Source organism: Somniosus microcephalus, chromosome 17 (assembly GCF_052327205.1).
Source record: "Somniosus microcephalus isolate GS21.2 chromosome 17, FLI_Smic_1.0, whole genome shotgun sequence".
In the NCBI taxonomy this organism is placed as follows: Eukaryota; Metazoa; Chordata; class Chondrichthyes; order Squaliformes; family Somniosidae; genus Somniosus; species Somniosus microcephalus.
In genome coordinates, this window is record NC_141003.1 from 15,250,875 (window position 1) to 15,267,371 (window position 16,497).

The following is a 16,497-nucleotide window of genomic DNA, read 5'->3' on the forward strand; positions in this document are numbered from 1 at the left end:
GCCCCCTCACAGGTCTGATGCTCTGATCGGGCCTCACCTCGCAACTGCCGCCGCTTTTAAGCTCTGCCGCCTGTCACTGCCCCCTCATAGGTCCGATGCTCTGATCGGGCCTCGCCTCCCAACTGCCGCCGCTTTTAAGCTCTGCCGCCGGTCACTACCCCCTCACAGGTCCGATGCTCTGGTCGGGCCTCACCTCACAACTGCCGGTAATTAAGCTCTGCCGCCGGTCACTGCCCCCTCACAGGTCCGATGCTCTGATCGGGCCTCACCTCGCAACTGCCGCTATTTAAGCTCTGCCGCCGGTCACTGCCCCCTCACAGGTCCGATGATCTGATCGTGCCTCACCTCGCAACTGCCGGTATTTAAGCTCTGCCGCTGGTCACTGCCCCCTCACAGGTCCGATGATCTGATTGGGCCTCACCTCGCAACAGCCGCCACTTTTAAGCTCTGCCGCCGGCCACTGCCCCCTTACAGGTCCGATGCTCTGGTCGGGCCTCACCTCGCAACTGCCGCCACTTTTAAGCTCTGCCGCCGGTCACTGCCCCCTCACAGGTCCGATGCTCTGATCGGGCCTCACCACGCAACTGCCGCCGTTTTTAAGCTCTGCCAAGGGACACTGCCCCCTCACAGGTCCGATGCTCTGATCGGGCCTCACCTCGCAACTGCCGCCGCTTTATAGCTCTGCCGCCGGTCACTGCCCCCTCACAGGTCCGATGCTCTGATCGGGCCTCACCTCGCAACTGCCACCGCTTTTAAGCTCTGCCGCCGGTCACTGCCCCCTCACAGGTCTGATGCTCTGATCGGGCCTCACCTCGCAACTGCCGCCACTTTTAAGCTCTGCCGCCGGTCACTGCCCCCTCACAGGTCCGATGCTCTGATCGGGCCTCACCTCGCAACTGCCGGTATTTAAGCTCTGCCGCCGGTCACTGCCCCCTCACAGGTCCGATGCTGTGATCAGGCCTCACCTCGCAACTGCCGGTATTTAAGCTCTGCCGCCGGTCACTGCCCCCTCACAGGTCCGATGCTCTTATCGGGCCTCTCCTCGCAACTGCCAGTATTTAAGCTCTGCCACCGGTCCCTGCCGCCTCACAGGTCCGATGCTCTGATCGGGCCTCACCTCGCAACTGCCACCACTTTTAAGCTCTGCCACCGGTCACTGCCCCCTCACAGGTCCGATGCTCTCATCGTGCCTCACCTCGCAATTGCCCATATTTATGCTCTGCCGCCGGTCACTTCCCACTCACAGGTCTGATGCTCTGATCGGGCCTCACCTCGCAACTGCCGGTATTTGAGCTCTGCCGCCGGTCACTGCCCCCTCACAGGTCCGACGCTCTGATTGGGCCTCACCTCGCAACCGCCGGTGTTTAAGCTCTGCCGCCGGTCACTGCCCCCTCACAGGTCTGATGCTCTGATCGTGCCTCACCTCGCAACTGCTGGTATTTAAGCTCTGCCGCCAGTCACTGCCCCCTCACAGGTCCGATGCTCTGATCGTGCCTCACCTCGCAACTGCCGGTATTTAAGGTCTGCCGCCGGTCACTGCCCGCTCACAGGTCCGATGCTCTGGTCGGGCCTCACCTCGCAACTGCCGGTATTTAAGCTCTGCCGCCGGTCACTGCCCCCTCACAGGTCCGATGCTCTGATCGGGCCTCACCTCGCAATGCCGGTATATAAGCTCTGCCGCCGGTCACTGCCCCCTCATAGGTCCGATGCTCTGATCGGGCCTCACCTCACAACTGCCGGTATTTAAGCTCTGCTGCTGGTCACTGCCCACTCACAGGTCCGATGCTCTGATCGGGCCTCACCTCGCAACTGCCGCCGCTTTTAAGCTCTGCCGCCTGTCACTGCCCCCTCATAGGTCCGATGCTCTGATCGGGCCTCACCTCGCAACTGCCGGTATTTAAGCTCTGCCGCCGGTCACTGCCCCCTCACAGGTCCGATGCTCTGATTGGGCCTCACCTCGCAACTGCCGGTATTTAAGCTCTGCCGCCTGTCACTGCCCCCTCACAGGTCCGATGCTCTGGTCGGGCCTCACCTCGCAACTGCCGGTATTTAAGCTCTGCCGCCGGTCACTGCCCCCTCACAGGTCCGATGCTCTGGTCGGGCCTCACCTCGCAACTGCCGGTATTTAAGCTCTGCCGCCGGTCACTGCCCCCTCACAGGTCCGATGCTCTGGTCGGGCCTCACCTCGCAACTGCCGGTATTTTAGCTCTGCCGCCGGTCACTGCCCCCTCAGAGGTCCGATGATCTGATCGGGCCTCACCTCGCAACTGCCGCCGCTTTTACGCTCTGCCGTCGGTCACTGCCCCCTCAGAGGTCCAATGCTCTGAAGTGTTAGCGAAAAAAAATAAAGCGTGTACGAAAGGCTGATATTTAAAGATATTTAATAGATGAGAATCATATATGTATAACTTAAGTGCAGCCATTGACCAAATAATATTACCCATAATTACTCCTGGGTAACTAGAAAACTTGTTTAAAATGTAGCTGCACAGTCAAAAGCAGTTTTGACTAAATTTTGATAAGAAACAGCCACAGACTGCGAGTGAAGGTTAATCATTAAATAACATATTATAATGCTGTAAAGAACGTAGAATTCGCTTAACAAAGCTACAAACAAGATAACACTGAACATGTCAAAGGTGGTGGAAAAATACTGGAAAGGCGGGATGCTACCTTAGTCTGAGTGACAATGATATTTTGGCTATTAGAACCAATTAAAAAAGGTGATTTTGTTAATAATCATATATGGACACTGGCCAAACCAACTTTTGATAAGAAAAGGGTTAAGACCTCGATACCCAAAGAACAACTTCACACAGACATAAAGCGAGCACAAAGGAACAGACTTAAGACGACATCATCTGTGTCCGAGAGGTTCCGGAGACCAAGCTCACCGAGCTACTCGTTAAAGCTACCGCCTAATACTAAGTATATTACGCTGTATGCTTAATAAATCTTGATCTATTGCTCAAACATACTGGCTGCTGCCTATTGGTGTCTTGTCCAAGAACTCAGAGATCGTAAAGGTTTTTAACATACAATTTCACATATTAGAGTTATTTAAAAATTGTTCTAGAATCTTAATAATGTTTACTAAATCCTACAGGTAAACTCTTTCTTACAAAGGGATCTGACTATTTTCACTGTTGTAGAAGTCTAGGCGAAAAAAAATAAAGTGGCAGTATTTAGAAGTACACACCTGCTGTTTGATCTAGATTTTGTATAATGTCGATACATATGAAGAATGGATCAGATATAGCGTCTTCAGGCGAAGCCATTATACAGTTTCGGCTGAATGTGACCATTACACGAATGCGGCGCTTTCGCAGGCTTTTGCAAAGAACATAGCTAAATTTAATACTTCAACTGCTGCTATTTGGAGGTGAATTGTTGAGCTACATTCTTCATTTAGCTGGAGAACGTGATGCGCTCGTGTCACTATTTCGGAACATGTTTAATTACTGCAAAAACCACACGGCCAAAAACTTCGCTATTTCCTTACATTTCATCAGACTACGTGCTATGTCGAACATACAGGCATTTCATGCTGTTATATCTGAATTGCCTTTTATTCCGGTATCGGGTTATTAAATTAATCCTCACCCCAATTATATATTCTCCGATTTGGAAACAGTTGATCGGTAACCAAAGGCCACAGACTTAAAATATTTGGCAAAAGAACTAGAGGATAAATTAGAAGAATTGCTTTCATATAGAGGTTTGTTAAGATCTGGAATACACTACCGGAAGGACTGGTGGAAGCAGATTCCATATTAACTTTCAAAAGGCAATTGGAGATTTAGTTGACGAAGACTAATTTGCAAGGTTATGATGAACAATCTGGGGTGCGGGAGTAAATTGGACAGCTCTTTCAAAGAGCCGGCACAGGCACACTCGGCCGAATGACCTCCTTCTGATCTTAAGATTTTATGATTCCACGATTCTATGATTATTATTAAATGTGGAAATCGAATGTAAAATATAACACAATTACAGGTAATGAGTTCCTGAAAATTTACTTCATTTTTTTCGGACTGTGTCACAGCGGAACATTTGATGTTGCAAGTATGAGCACTCTTGAAAATGGCGCGAGTCATGCAACCCAGATCCTGAGGGAAACTATTCTGTTTACCTTATCACGTTCAAATTCAGAGTAAAACTGCGCATTCAAAAACACCACAAGGAAAATAGGAGGCAATCAGTTCAGAGTCCGCTTTCAGTCTAGCAGACGCATTTATAGTTCCAAAATCATAGCTGAATTATATCAATTTTTTATCCGTTTATGGGATGTGGGCGTCGCTGGCAAGGCCAGCATTTATTGCCCATCCCTAATTGCCCTCCTTCTTGAACCGTTGCAGTCCGAGTGGTGAAGGTATTCCCACAGTGCTGTTAGGTAGGAAGTTTCAGGATTTTGACTCAGTGACGATGAAGTATTGGCAATATACTTCTAAGTCAGGATGTTGTGTGTTAACTTGGAGGTGGTGGTGTTCCCATGCATCTGCTGCCCTTGACCTTCTAGGTGGAAGAGGCCGCGGGTTTGGCAAGTGCTGCCGAAGAAGCCTTGGCGAGTTGCTGCAGAGCATCTTGTAGATGGTACACATTGCAACCACAGTATGCCGGTGTTGGAGGGAGTGAATATTTAAGGTGGTAGAAGGGGTGCCAATCAAGCGGTTTGCTTTGTCCTGAATGGTATCGAGCTTCTTGAGTGTTGTTGGAGCTGCACTCATCCAGGCTACAGGATGTTGATGGTAGGGGATTCGGCGATGGTAATGCCATTGAATGTCAAGGGGCGGTGGATGGACTCTAGCTTGTTGGAGATAGTCATTGCCTGGCACTTCTGTGGCGTGAATGTTACCTGCTACTTAACAGCCCAAGCCTGAACGTCGTCCAGGTCTTGTTGCATGCGGGCATGGACTGCTTCATTATGTGAGGATTTGTGAATGGCACTGAACACCATGCAGTCATCAGTGAACATCACCATTTCTGAGCTTATGATGGAGGGAAGTTCATTGATGAAGAAGCTGAAGCTGTTTGGGCCTAGGGCACTGCCCTGAGGAACTGCTACAGCGATGCCCTGGGTCTGTGATGATTGACCTTCAATCTCCACAACCATCTTCCTTTGTGCTAGGTATGACTCCAGCCAGTGCAGGGTCCCCCCCCTCCAATTCCCATTGACTTCAGTTTTACTAGGGCTCCTTGACACCACACTCGGTCAATAGCTGCCTTGATGTCAAGGGCAGTCACTATCAATTCTCCTCTGGAATTCAACTCCTTTGTCCATGTTTGGACCAAGGCTGTAATGAGGTCAGGAGTCGAGTGGTTTGGCGGAACCCAAACTGGACATCAGGGAGCAGTTTATTGGTGAGTAAGTGTCGCTTGATAGCACTCTCGATGCCACCTTCCATCACTTTGCTGATGATTGAGAGTAGACTGATGGGGTGGTAATTGTTCAGATTGGATTTGTCCTGCTTTTTGTGGACAGGACATACCTGGGCATTTTTCCACATTGTTAGATAGATGCCAGTGTTGAAGCTTTACTGGAACAGCTTGGCTAGATGTGCAGATATTTCAGGAGCACAAGTCTTCAGCACGATAACCTGGATGTTGTCAGGGCCCATAGACTTTGTTCCATCCAGTGCCCTCAACCGTTTCTTGATATCATGTGGAGTAAATCGAATTCGCTGAAGATTGGCTTCTGTGATGGTGGGGAGTTCAGGAGGAGTCCAATATGGATCATCCACTTGGCACTTCTGGCAAATGCTTCAGCCTTGTATTTTGCATCACGCGCTGGGCTCCACCATCATTGAGGTTGGAGATACTCATGGAGCCTCCTCCTCCCGTTAATTGTTTAATGTTCCAACACCATTCATGACTGGACGTGGCAGGGCTGCAGACCGTTGCTCTGATCCGTTGATTGTGGGAGTGCTTAGCCCTGTGTATAGCATGCTGCTTCTGCTTTTTTGCATGCATGTAGTCCTGTGATGCAGATTGCCAGTTCGGCAACTCATTTTTAGGTACACCTGGTGCTGCTCCTGGCATGCTCTTCTACATTCCTTATTGAACCAGGGTTGGTCCCCTGGCTTGATGGTAATGGTAGAGTGAGGGGTATGCCGGACCATAAGGTTACAAATTGTGGTAGAATATAATTTTGCTGCCGATAATGGCCCACAGCACCTCATGGATGCCCAGTTCTGTGCTGCTAGGTCTGTTCTAAATCTATTCCATTTAGCATGGCGGTAGTGCCACACAACACTATGGCGGGTGTCCTCAGTGTGAAGATGGGACTTCATCTCAACAATGACTGTGCAGTGGTCACTGCTACCAATACTGTCATCTGCGATAGGTAGATTGGTGAGGATGAGGTCAAGTAGCATTTTCCCTCCTGTTGATTCTCTCACCACCTGTCACAGGCCCATACTGGCATTTATGTTCTTCAGAACTGGGCCAGCCCGGCCAGAAGTAATGTTGCCGAGCCACTTTTGGTAATGGACATTGAACTCGCCCACTCAGAGTACATTCTGTGCCCTTGCTGCTCTCATTGCTTCTTCCAAGTGGTGTTCAACAGGGCAGAGTAATGATTCATCAGCTGCAGAAGGGCGGTAGGTGGGACAGGACATACCCAGGGATGGTGATGAATGAGTTTGTGACATTGGCTGAATGGTAAGTTTCTGTAAGAATGACTATGTCAGGCTGTTGCTTGACTAGTCTGTGGGACAGTTCTCCCACTTTTGGCACAAGTCCCCAGATGTTGGTGAGGAGAACTTTGCAGTTTTGCCTAGACTGGGTGTGCCATTGCCACGTCCATAGCCGCTGCTGAGGCTGATGCGGGGTGGCCCATCCACTTTCATTTTATTATTTTGTTTCGTAGCAGTTTGCTACAACTGCGTGGTTTGCTTGGCCATTTCAGAGGGCAGTTAAGAGTCAACCACATTGCTGTGATCTGGAGTCATATATAGACCAGAACCGGTAAAGACAGCAGATTTCCTTCCCTAAAGGATATTAGTGAACCAGATGGGTTTTATGACAATCTGATAGTTTCATGGTTACCATTAACGATACTAGCATTTTATTCCAGATTTATTTAATTAACTGAATTTATATTCCCCGTTGCCGTAGTGGGATTTGAACTCACGTCTCTGGATCATTAGACCAGGACTCTGGATTACTGGGTTGACGTCATGGTACCACCAAACATGCAAACAAAATAGCTTCTGGAAATTTGAAGTTGTTAAAATGGTTTTAACCTTATCCCCAGGGACAACAGCCAATTGGGGCACAATTTTAGATCTAAAAATATTTTTCCTCCATAATCCTTGTTTATTTTGCCCTTTGGGACCAGAACCACAGATGACTGGATTGACTCTTTTGGCTGCGATCTCCTGTTGCTGTCACTTTGATATGTCAGCAACTGAGGGATTTAAATTCAATCTTAGTGGGGGCGCAGAATGGGCGGTGGTAGATTGCCCACCTATTATATACCCTGTACGATTTTCTTTTTTGGAGAAACTCAAAATCTACCCCAGTGACGTATTGGGGTATAAATTTGTCTTGTGCAGCTGCGCAAAATGGGCGGTCGTGTATCCACATTCCGTTTTCCAGTCCATCCGATTAATATTCCATTGAACTAAATGCAAGGGGGAAACGTGCAGCCGTCGTGCTGTCGCCAGTTTATCCGCTACTGCAAAAGATGAATTTATACCAAGAATTTGCTGTCCGAGAATTTGCAGTCTCGATGACGGCGAACTGGCAGCGTTTGCCGTCATTCCGCTTTGAAACTGACCGGAACTTCGGGATTTGGCGAAGTTGCGGTCAGTCATTCACAGCTGCGAAATTGGCTGCACTGTGCCCGCAGCACGCCCCGCCACTTCCCACCCCACAATTAAGCCGGCAACCCGTGTAATCAGCCAAATCAGGGAAACTAACGAGAACTTTGGCTGTTCCGCAGTAAGTATGCTGTTAAATTCCCCACTAAAAGTCAGATATAAAGGTATTAATATAATTGGGGGGTTGACACCATTATTAATGCTAAATCAATGACCTGGAGAACTAATTTTAATTTTGTGCAGTGTGACATTTGTCCATTTTAATAAAAATTTAAATATTAAAGAAATGTTAAAAAATATATATTTTTAAATGTTTTTTAAAGTTTGTCTTTCTTTATTTCCTCACGTCGCTAACATTTTTAAAAAGTTAGAATTTTAAGATATTACAGTCAGCGAACAAGGAAGTGAGTGAGAATTCTGCGTTTTGATTAGCTTCTTTGACAGCCTCTTGACTTCACAACAGTTAGTACAAGGGGATCCCCATTAATTTCCGTTCATAAGAATTGAAGCTCGGAAGACCTGAAGTTCTCGACAGAGTGATCGCGAGATCTTTGTGCTAAGTATACTTTGGGACGAGCAGCGACCGCAAATTAAGGTCCATTGAGTCCTGACTCTGATTTCAGGCTGCATTTGCATTTTAATTGCAGCTTCCAGGTCGCTACAAGTGTAATATAAATGCACAATAATAAGTGAATTTGGAAATTCTGGGTAACAAATTTGGGATGGGAGTGTAAAGTTATTCCATAGGTCTGGTAAGTGCAGTGCTTGTCCCTTTATTTAGAAGTTGCCTTATGTGAATTTGACTCTATCAACTGGAACTTCTGAAAGCATCACTTGGAGTGGTTACCAGAAGATGGTAACAGCATAGGAAAACAAAACACAAAATGTTCCATTTTTAATCAGACTAATTATTGTCTCGAGTGCATTGTGGTTTGTTTATTTCAGAGAAATTGCTCCAAATCTATTTTATTAAACACTAACGGACTCTCCGTAGCGTTGCTCATTGAATCGGATGTTCTCTAAGAACAGGTGTCTAATGGAAGTTTTGTAGTTTTAGAATGGAAACTGATTAAGCGGCATTTAAGCAGCCTTGGAATGAGGGAACTTTCGGAATACCAGGGTTTTAAAATTATTTGGATGTTGTGTTGTTGTATTTTGAGGATCTCAGAGTCTGACAGCATTGAGAGAGAGCCCAAGTATTCGGGAAACACTTGACAGCATCTGGCAATGTTGGTGCAGGACCTGTCATACTGTGATCGCTGTGAGATGGATGTTGGGTTTCATTCAGGGTCTGGCAGCAATGGTGGCAGTTCAAGGAGTAGGGAGAGTTGGAAATGTGCTGGAAGATTTGGGAGCAGTGAGAGTGGCTCTCAATATCTTACAGTGTGGTCAGAAGCACCGAGAATGGTGAACCGTAGGGTCCAGCAGGAATGGGGCAGGGGTTTGGGAGCATTGGAGGAACAGACCTGTGCATTATTGGATGCTATTGAGAGCTGGCAGCAATAGGGTGCAAGTTCTAGCAGCAGTGTAGGAGATGGGGGCCCAGAGAAATAGGACCTAAACTTCCCTTGCTCCCTTTCAAACCATCAGAGTACAACGCACCACTATCGTTCTGGCTTTTAACCTACCCTATCAACAACTTTACATGTATTTTCGTACCCTTAGGTATCCACTACCGTTGTCCCCATTGTCAGTCAGTATCTGCCTTTAAGCATCAAAATATAAATTTTCTGCTTCTTATAAGGAACCATGGAGCAGAGGTGCACAATTTCACAATATTCTCTCTCAGCCTATGCCGGAAGCAGACGCGTGAAAAGTTTGTCCTTTAGTGTTTATGCCAACTTCAAAGCAATGAAATTTCACTTCGATTGTCCTAGTCTTTCAGCCATTTACACCATTTCTCTAAGCTTTTTGCCAGGCTATTGCAGAAGCAAGATCGGAGGCGGATGAAAGAAGGACTCGAGAGCGAGAAAGCTGAGCTAAGCACAGGCAGAAACTCGAAAGTGGCGTCACAGGTAGGTAATTGATTGGTGAGCCTTACCTTTGTCATTTTCCTCTCTAAGTTAGGGAAGTGGGTTAAAATAAGAAGTTTAGTTATTGGTCTACTAAAAGGAGGCATGACAGGGCAATTCAGTTCCATTGAATGCTCATCCTGTGCCATGTGGGAAGTCTAGGATGCTTCTCCTGTCCTGGACAGTCACGTGGGCAGGGCATGTCATCAATTGCAAGAGCTCGAGCTCTGCGTTTCGGAGATTGAGCATTGGCTGGCGTTTCCTGTGACGACCTCTTAAATATGCTATCCACGAGGCTGAGAGCTAGATGGATAGCACGTTTCAGGAGGTGGTCAACCTGCGGCTTAAGATTATGCAGGCAGAGAGGGAATGGCTGACCACCAGACAGACAAGGAGAACCAGGCAGGTATTGCAGGAATCCCCTGAGTGCTTCTCGCTCTCTTACCGGTGTTCAGTGAATACTGGTGAGGGCAATTGTTCCTATAGGGGGTTCAGCCAGATCCAAGTCCATGTGGGTGGCTCAGCTGTACATGGAGCAGGGTGGTGGGAAAGAACATAAGAAATAATAGCAGAAGTAGGCCATTTGGCCCTTCAAACCTGCTCCATCATTCAGTAAGATCGTGGCTGATCTTCTACCGCATCTCCACTTTCCTGCACTATCCCCAAATCCGTTGATTGCCTTAACATTCAAAAATATATCGATCTCTGTCCGAATATACTCAACGGCTGAGTCTCCACAGCCCTCTTGGGGTAGAGAATTCCAAAGATGTACCACACACTGAGTGAAGCAATTTCTCCTCATCTCAGTCCTAAATGGCCAGCCACTTATTCTGAGACTGTAACCCCTGTTTCTATACTCCCCAGCCAGGAGAGACATTGCACCTGCATCTACCATGACAAGCCCTGAAAGAATTTTCTATGTTTCAATGATATCACCACTCATTCTTCGGAACTCTAGAGAATATAAGCCTACTCAATGCAATCTCTCCTCATAGGACAATCCACCCACTCCAGGAATCTGGCTGGTGAACCCTCGTTGCACTCTCTCTATGGCAAGTATATCCTTCCTTAGGTGAGAAGAAAATCACTGTACACAGTATTGCAGGGTGTGGTCTCACCAGAGCCCTATATAATTGCAGTAAGAAATCTTTACTCTTATACTCAAATCCTCTTGTATTAAAGTCCAACATACCATTTGCTTTCCTAATTGCTTGCTGTACCTGCATGTTAACTTTCAGTGATTCGTGTACAAGAACTCCCAGGTCTCTCTGAACACCAACATTTCCCAATTTCTTACGATATAAAAATACTCTGCTTTTCTATTTGTCCTACAAAGTGGATAACTTCGCATTTCTCCACAATATATCCAATTTGCCTTGTTCCTGCCCACTCACTTAGCCTGTCTATATCCACTTGAAGGCTCTTTGCATCCTCCTCACAACTTACATTCCCACCCTGCTTTGTATCATCAGCAAACTTGGATATAGTACATTTGGTCCCCTCATTCAAATCATTGATGTAGATTGTGAATCACTGAGGCCCAAGCACTGATCCTTGCGGTACCTCACTAGTCACCACCTGCCAACCCAAAAATGTCCCGTTTATTCCTACTCTGTTTTCTGTCCATTAACCAATCCTCAATCCATGCTAGCATACTTTCCCCAATCCCATGAGCCCTAGGATTGTTTAATAACCTCTTGTGTGTGCCCCTTATCAAATGCCTCTAAAAATCCAAATACATCACGTCCATTGGTTCTCCCTTATCTACTCTGCAAGTTACAGACTGAAGAAACTCTAACAGATTGGTCAAACACGATTTCACTTTCATAAATCTGGTTTGACCCTGCTCAATCCTATAATTATTTTCTAAGTGCCCTATTACCACATCCTTAATAATACATTCTAGCAAGTTCCCTACTACTGATGTCAGGAAAGTGAGGAAACCAATAGAGATAGTGGATTCAATAGTTAGGAGATCAGACAGGCATCTCTGCAGCCGCAGAAGTGATTCAAGGATACTATGGTGCTTTCCTGGTGCCAGGTTCAAGGATGTCACTGAGCGGCTGCAGAACATTCTTAGGGAAAAGCATGACCAGCCAGAGGTCGTGGTCCATATCAGTACCAATGATATAGGTAGAAAGCGGATGAGATCCTGCAGGCAGATTTTAGGGATCTAGGCAAGAGATTAATACACAGGACCTCAAAGGTTGTAATCTCCGTATTACTCCTGCTGCCACACAGTAGTGAGTACAGAAATAGAATGATATAGCAGATGAATGCGTGGCAGGCAAGATGGTGCAGGTTGGAGGGCTTTAGGTTCTTGAGGCATTGGGATCATTTCTGGCGTGGATGGGGCCTGTAAAAGCCAGATGGGTTGTACCTCAGGGTTTGGGACAAGGATAATTGCGGGGTTCGGGGTGGGGGTTGTTGCTAGTGCTGTTGGGGCGGTTTAAACTTGCTTTTGCAAAGGAATGGGAACCTGAACGTAGATTAAGGACGGAGAGAAGCAAAGCTGGAAATCGCTGGCTGAAAAACAGTAAGTGAGTTTGGAATGCAGAGGAAACAAAAGCTAAAATATAGACAACAAGGGAGTTCGGCCTAATGGTATATACTGCAATGCAAGGATTGTAGCGAATATGGGAGATGAGTTGAGGGCACATTTCGAAATGGAAGTGGAATTATGATATCATAGCTATTCCTGAAACATGCCTTAAAGGAGGGCAGGAATGACAGCTCAACATTACTGGTTACAGCGTGTTCAGCTGAGACAGAGAGGGGGCTAAAAAAGGAGTGGAGGGTTCGCAATATTGGTTAAACAAACAATTACAGCTGTGAGGAGGGCTGATATGTTAGAAGTATTATTAAATGGGTAGAACTGAAGAACAAAGCAGGGGCAATCACACTACTGGGAGTGTACTATAGACCTCCAGACGGTCAGAGGGAGGTAGAAGAGGAAATGTGTACGCAAATTTCTGAAAAAGTGCAAGAACAATAGGGCAGTGATAGTGGGTTATTTGAAACACCCTAATATTAACTAGGATAGAATCAATGTAAAACATTTAGAGGACGTAGGATTTTTAAAATCCATTCATGCGAAGTTATCTTTGCCGGTATGTAGCAAGCCCAAGAAGAGAGGAGGCAGTTCTGGACAAACGAGAAATTACAGATCAGTCAGCCTAACCTCGGTGGTGGGCAAATTATTGGAAATATTTCTGAGGGACAGTATTAATCATCATTTAAAAGGCTCGGATTAATCAAGGACAGTCAGCATGCATGTTTTAAGGGAAGATAGTGTCTGACTGACTTGATTGAACTTTTTGAGAAGATAACAAGGAGGCTCGATGATGTTAGCACGTTTCATGAAGTCTACATGGATTTTAGCATGGCTTATCATAAGGTCCCACATGGCAGACTGGTCAGAAAAGTAAAAGTTCATGGGATCCAAGGTAAGTGGCAAGTTGGATCCAAATTTGGCTCAGTGGCAGGAAGCAAAGGAAATTGGTAACCGAGTGTTTTTGTGATTGCAAGGCTGTTTCCAGTGGAATTCCTCAGGGCACAGTACTGGAACCCTTGCTTTTTGAGGTATATATCCATGATTAAGATGTAAATGTAGGGGGGCATGATTAAGAAGTTTACAAATGATAAAAAAAACTGTTCATGCAGTTGATCGGGAGGAAGTGTGCTGTAGACTTCAAGAAAGCTATCAGTGGACTGGTTAGGTGGGCAGAAAAGGGCAAATGGAACTCAATCCGGAGAAGTGTGAGGTAATGTATTTGGAGAGTGCTAACAAGGCAAGGGAATATAGGATCACTGGTAGGATATTGAGAAGTATAGATGAACAGAGGGACCGTGTAGTGCATGTCTACTGATCCCTGAAGGTAGCGGGGCAGGTAGATAAGGTACTTAAGAAGGCATACGGGAATCGTTCCTTTATTAACTGAGGCATAGAATATAAGAGCAGGGAGGTTATGCTAGCACTGTATAAAACAATAGTTAGGCCACAACCTGAGTACTGTGTACATTTCTGGTCACCACATTACAGAAAAGATGTGATTGCACTAGAGAGGGTAAAGGAATTGATGAGGATGTCGCCAGGACGGAAGAACTTTAGCTATGAAGAAAGATTGGATAGGTTGGGGTTGTTGTTTTTTGGAACAGAGGAGGCTGAGGGGAGATTGAATTAAGATATATAAAATTATTAGGGGCCTAGACCGAATGGATAGGAAGGAGCTATTTCCCTCAGCAGAGAGTTCAATAACCAGGGGCATAGATTTAAAGTACTTGTTAGAAGGATTAGAGGGGAGTTGAGGAGAAGTTGTTACACCCAGAAGTGGGTGAGGATCTGGAACTCATTACATGAAAGGTTGGAAGAGGCAGAAACGCTCATCACATATAAAAAGTACTTGAACATATACTTGAAGTGCCGTAAGGAGAGGCCAGTGTCAGAAGCGGAGAGAGCGGCGGTACAGTGAGTACTTAACCTCCACTTTGTGGGCTTTTTTTACAGAGGCCAGTGTCGGGAGTGGAGAGAGCGGTGGTACAGTAAGTACTTAAACTGACTTTCGCGGCCTTTTTTTATAGAAGCCAGCATCGGGAGCAGAGAGAGCGTCATTACAGTGAGTACTTAAACTCACTTTCGTGGGCTTTTTTACAGAGGCATACCAATCTCACAGGCCGGCGGTGGCGTTCCGGAGCCACGTCACAATTCAAAAAGTGACGTGGGCAAAAGGAAGCAGCTGATTGGGTGAGTACGGCCAAGTGAGTATTTATACTACTCTATAGATTGACAGTTAAGATTAATAGTTTAGCAAATTTAGAAGGTCTTAATTTTTGTGGTTATAGTTTCTAAGGTTTCTGTTGTGTATCGGGGAGTGCTAGTAACCAAGGGCCCTTGAGCATATAATTTAATTGTAGTGTAATTAGTGGTACTGATTTGTTTAAATTAATTTAAATTAATTAAAGGGTAAGTCATGGCAGGACAGCTCGGCCAGTGGCATGCTTCTCCTGCACTATATGGGAAATCAGGGACACATCCTGTGTGCAGGAAGTGTATCCAGCTGCAGCTACTGACAGTCCGCATTGTGGCGCTGGAGCTGCAAATGGATACATACTGGAGCATTTGCGATGCTGAGGACATCGTGGATAGCACGTTTAGGGAGTTGGTCACACTGCAGGTAAAGGCTCTACAGGCAGGAACGGAATGTGTTACCACCAGGCAGAGTCGCAGCTGCAGGCAGGTAGTGCAGGGGTTCGCTGTGGCCCTCCCCCTTTCAAACAGATATATCACTTTGGATATTGTTGAGGGAGATGGCTTCTCGGAGCCAGACAGCAGCAGCCAACTTCCTGGCACCATGGGTGATCCTGCTGCCCAGGACTGGAAGAAAAAGAGCGGGAGAGCTATAGTGATAGGGGATTCTATTGTAAGGGGAATAGAAAGGCGTTTCTGTGGCCGCAAATGAGACACCAGGATGATATGTTGCCTCCCTGGTGCAAGGGTCAAGGATGTCTCAGAGCGGCTGCAGGGCATTCTGGAGGGGGAGGGTGAACAGCTAGTTGTCGTGGTGCATATATGTACCAACGATATAGGTAAAAAAAAAAGGGATGAGGTCCTAAAAGCTGAATATAGGGAGTTAGGAGGTAAATTAAAAAATATGTCCTCAATGTTAGTAATCTCTGGATTGCTACCAGTGCCACGTGCTCTTCAGAGTAGAAATAGAAGGATGTTTCAGATGAATACATGGCTAGGGGAATGATGCAATGGGGAGGGATTCGAATTCCTGGGACATTGGAACCGGTTCTGGGGGAGGTGGGACAAGTGCAAACTGAACGGTTTGCACCTGGGGTGACCAGAACCGATAGCCTAGCGGGAGTGTTTGCTAGTGCTGTTGGGGAGGGTTAAAAATAAAATGGCAGGAGGTTGGGAACTTGTGCAAGGAGACAGGGGAAAGGGAAGCAATGATAGGAACAAAAGACAGGAAGGAGAAAAGCAAAAGTGGAAGGCAAAGAACTAAAGGGTGTAAATCAAACAGTGCCACAGTAAATATGAATTCTAAAAGGACTAAGAGTCTTAAAAATCAAGCCTGAAGGCTTTGTGTATTAATGTGAGGAGCATTCTTAATAAGGTGGATGAATTAGCTGTGCAAATAGATGTAAACGGATATGATATTATTGAGAATCTGGAGACATGGCTCCAGGGTGGCTGAGGCTGGGAATTCAACATCCAGGGGTATTCAATATTCAGGAAGGGCAGAAACAAAGGAAAAGGAGGTGGGGTAGCATTGCTGGTTAAAGAGGAGATTAACACAATAGTAAGGAATGTTATTAGCTCTGATGATGTGGAACCTGTATGGGCATAGCTTTGAAATACCAAGGGGCAGAACACGTTAGTGGGAGTTATATACAGACCCTCAAACAGTAATGCTGAGTTTGGGGATGGCATTTAACGGGAAATTAGAGACGTGTGCAATAAGGGCACAGCAGTTAACATGGGTGACTTTAATATACATATAGACGGGCTAACCAAATTAGTAGCAATACTGTTGAGGAGGAATTTCTTCAGTGGACCAATATGTCGAGGAACCAACTAGAAATCAGGCCATCTTAGACTGGGTATTACGTAATGAGAACTGATTAATTAAAAATCTTGTTGTGCGAGGCCCATT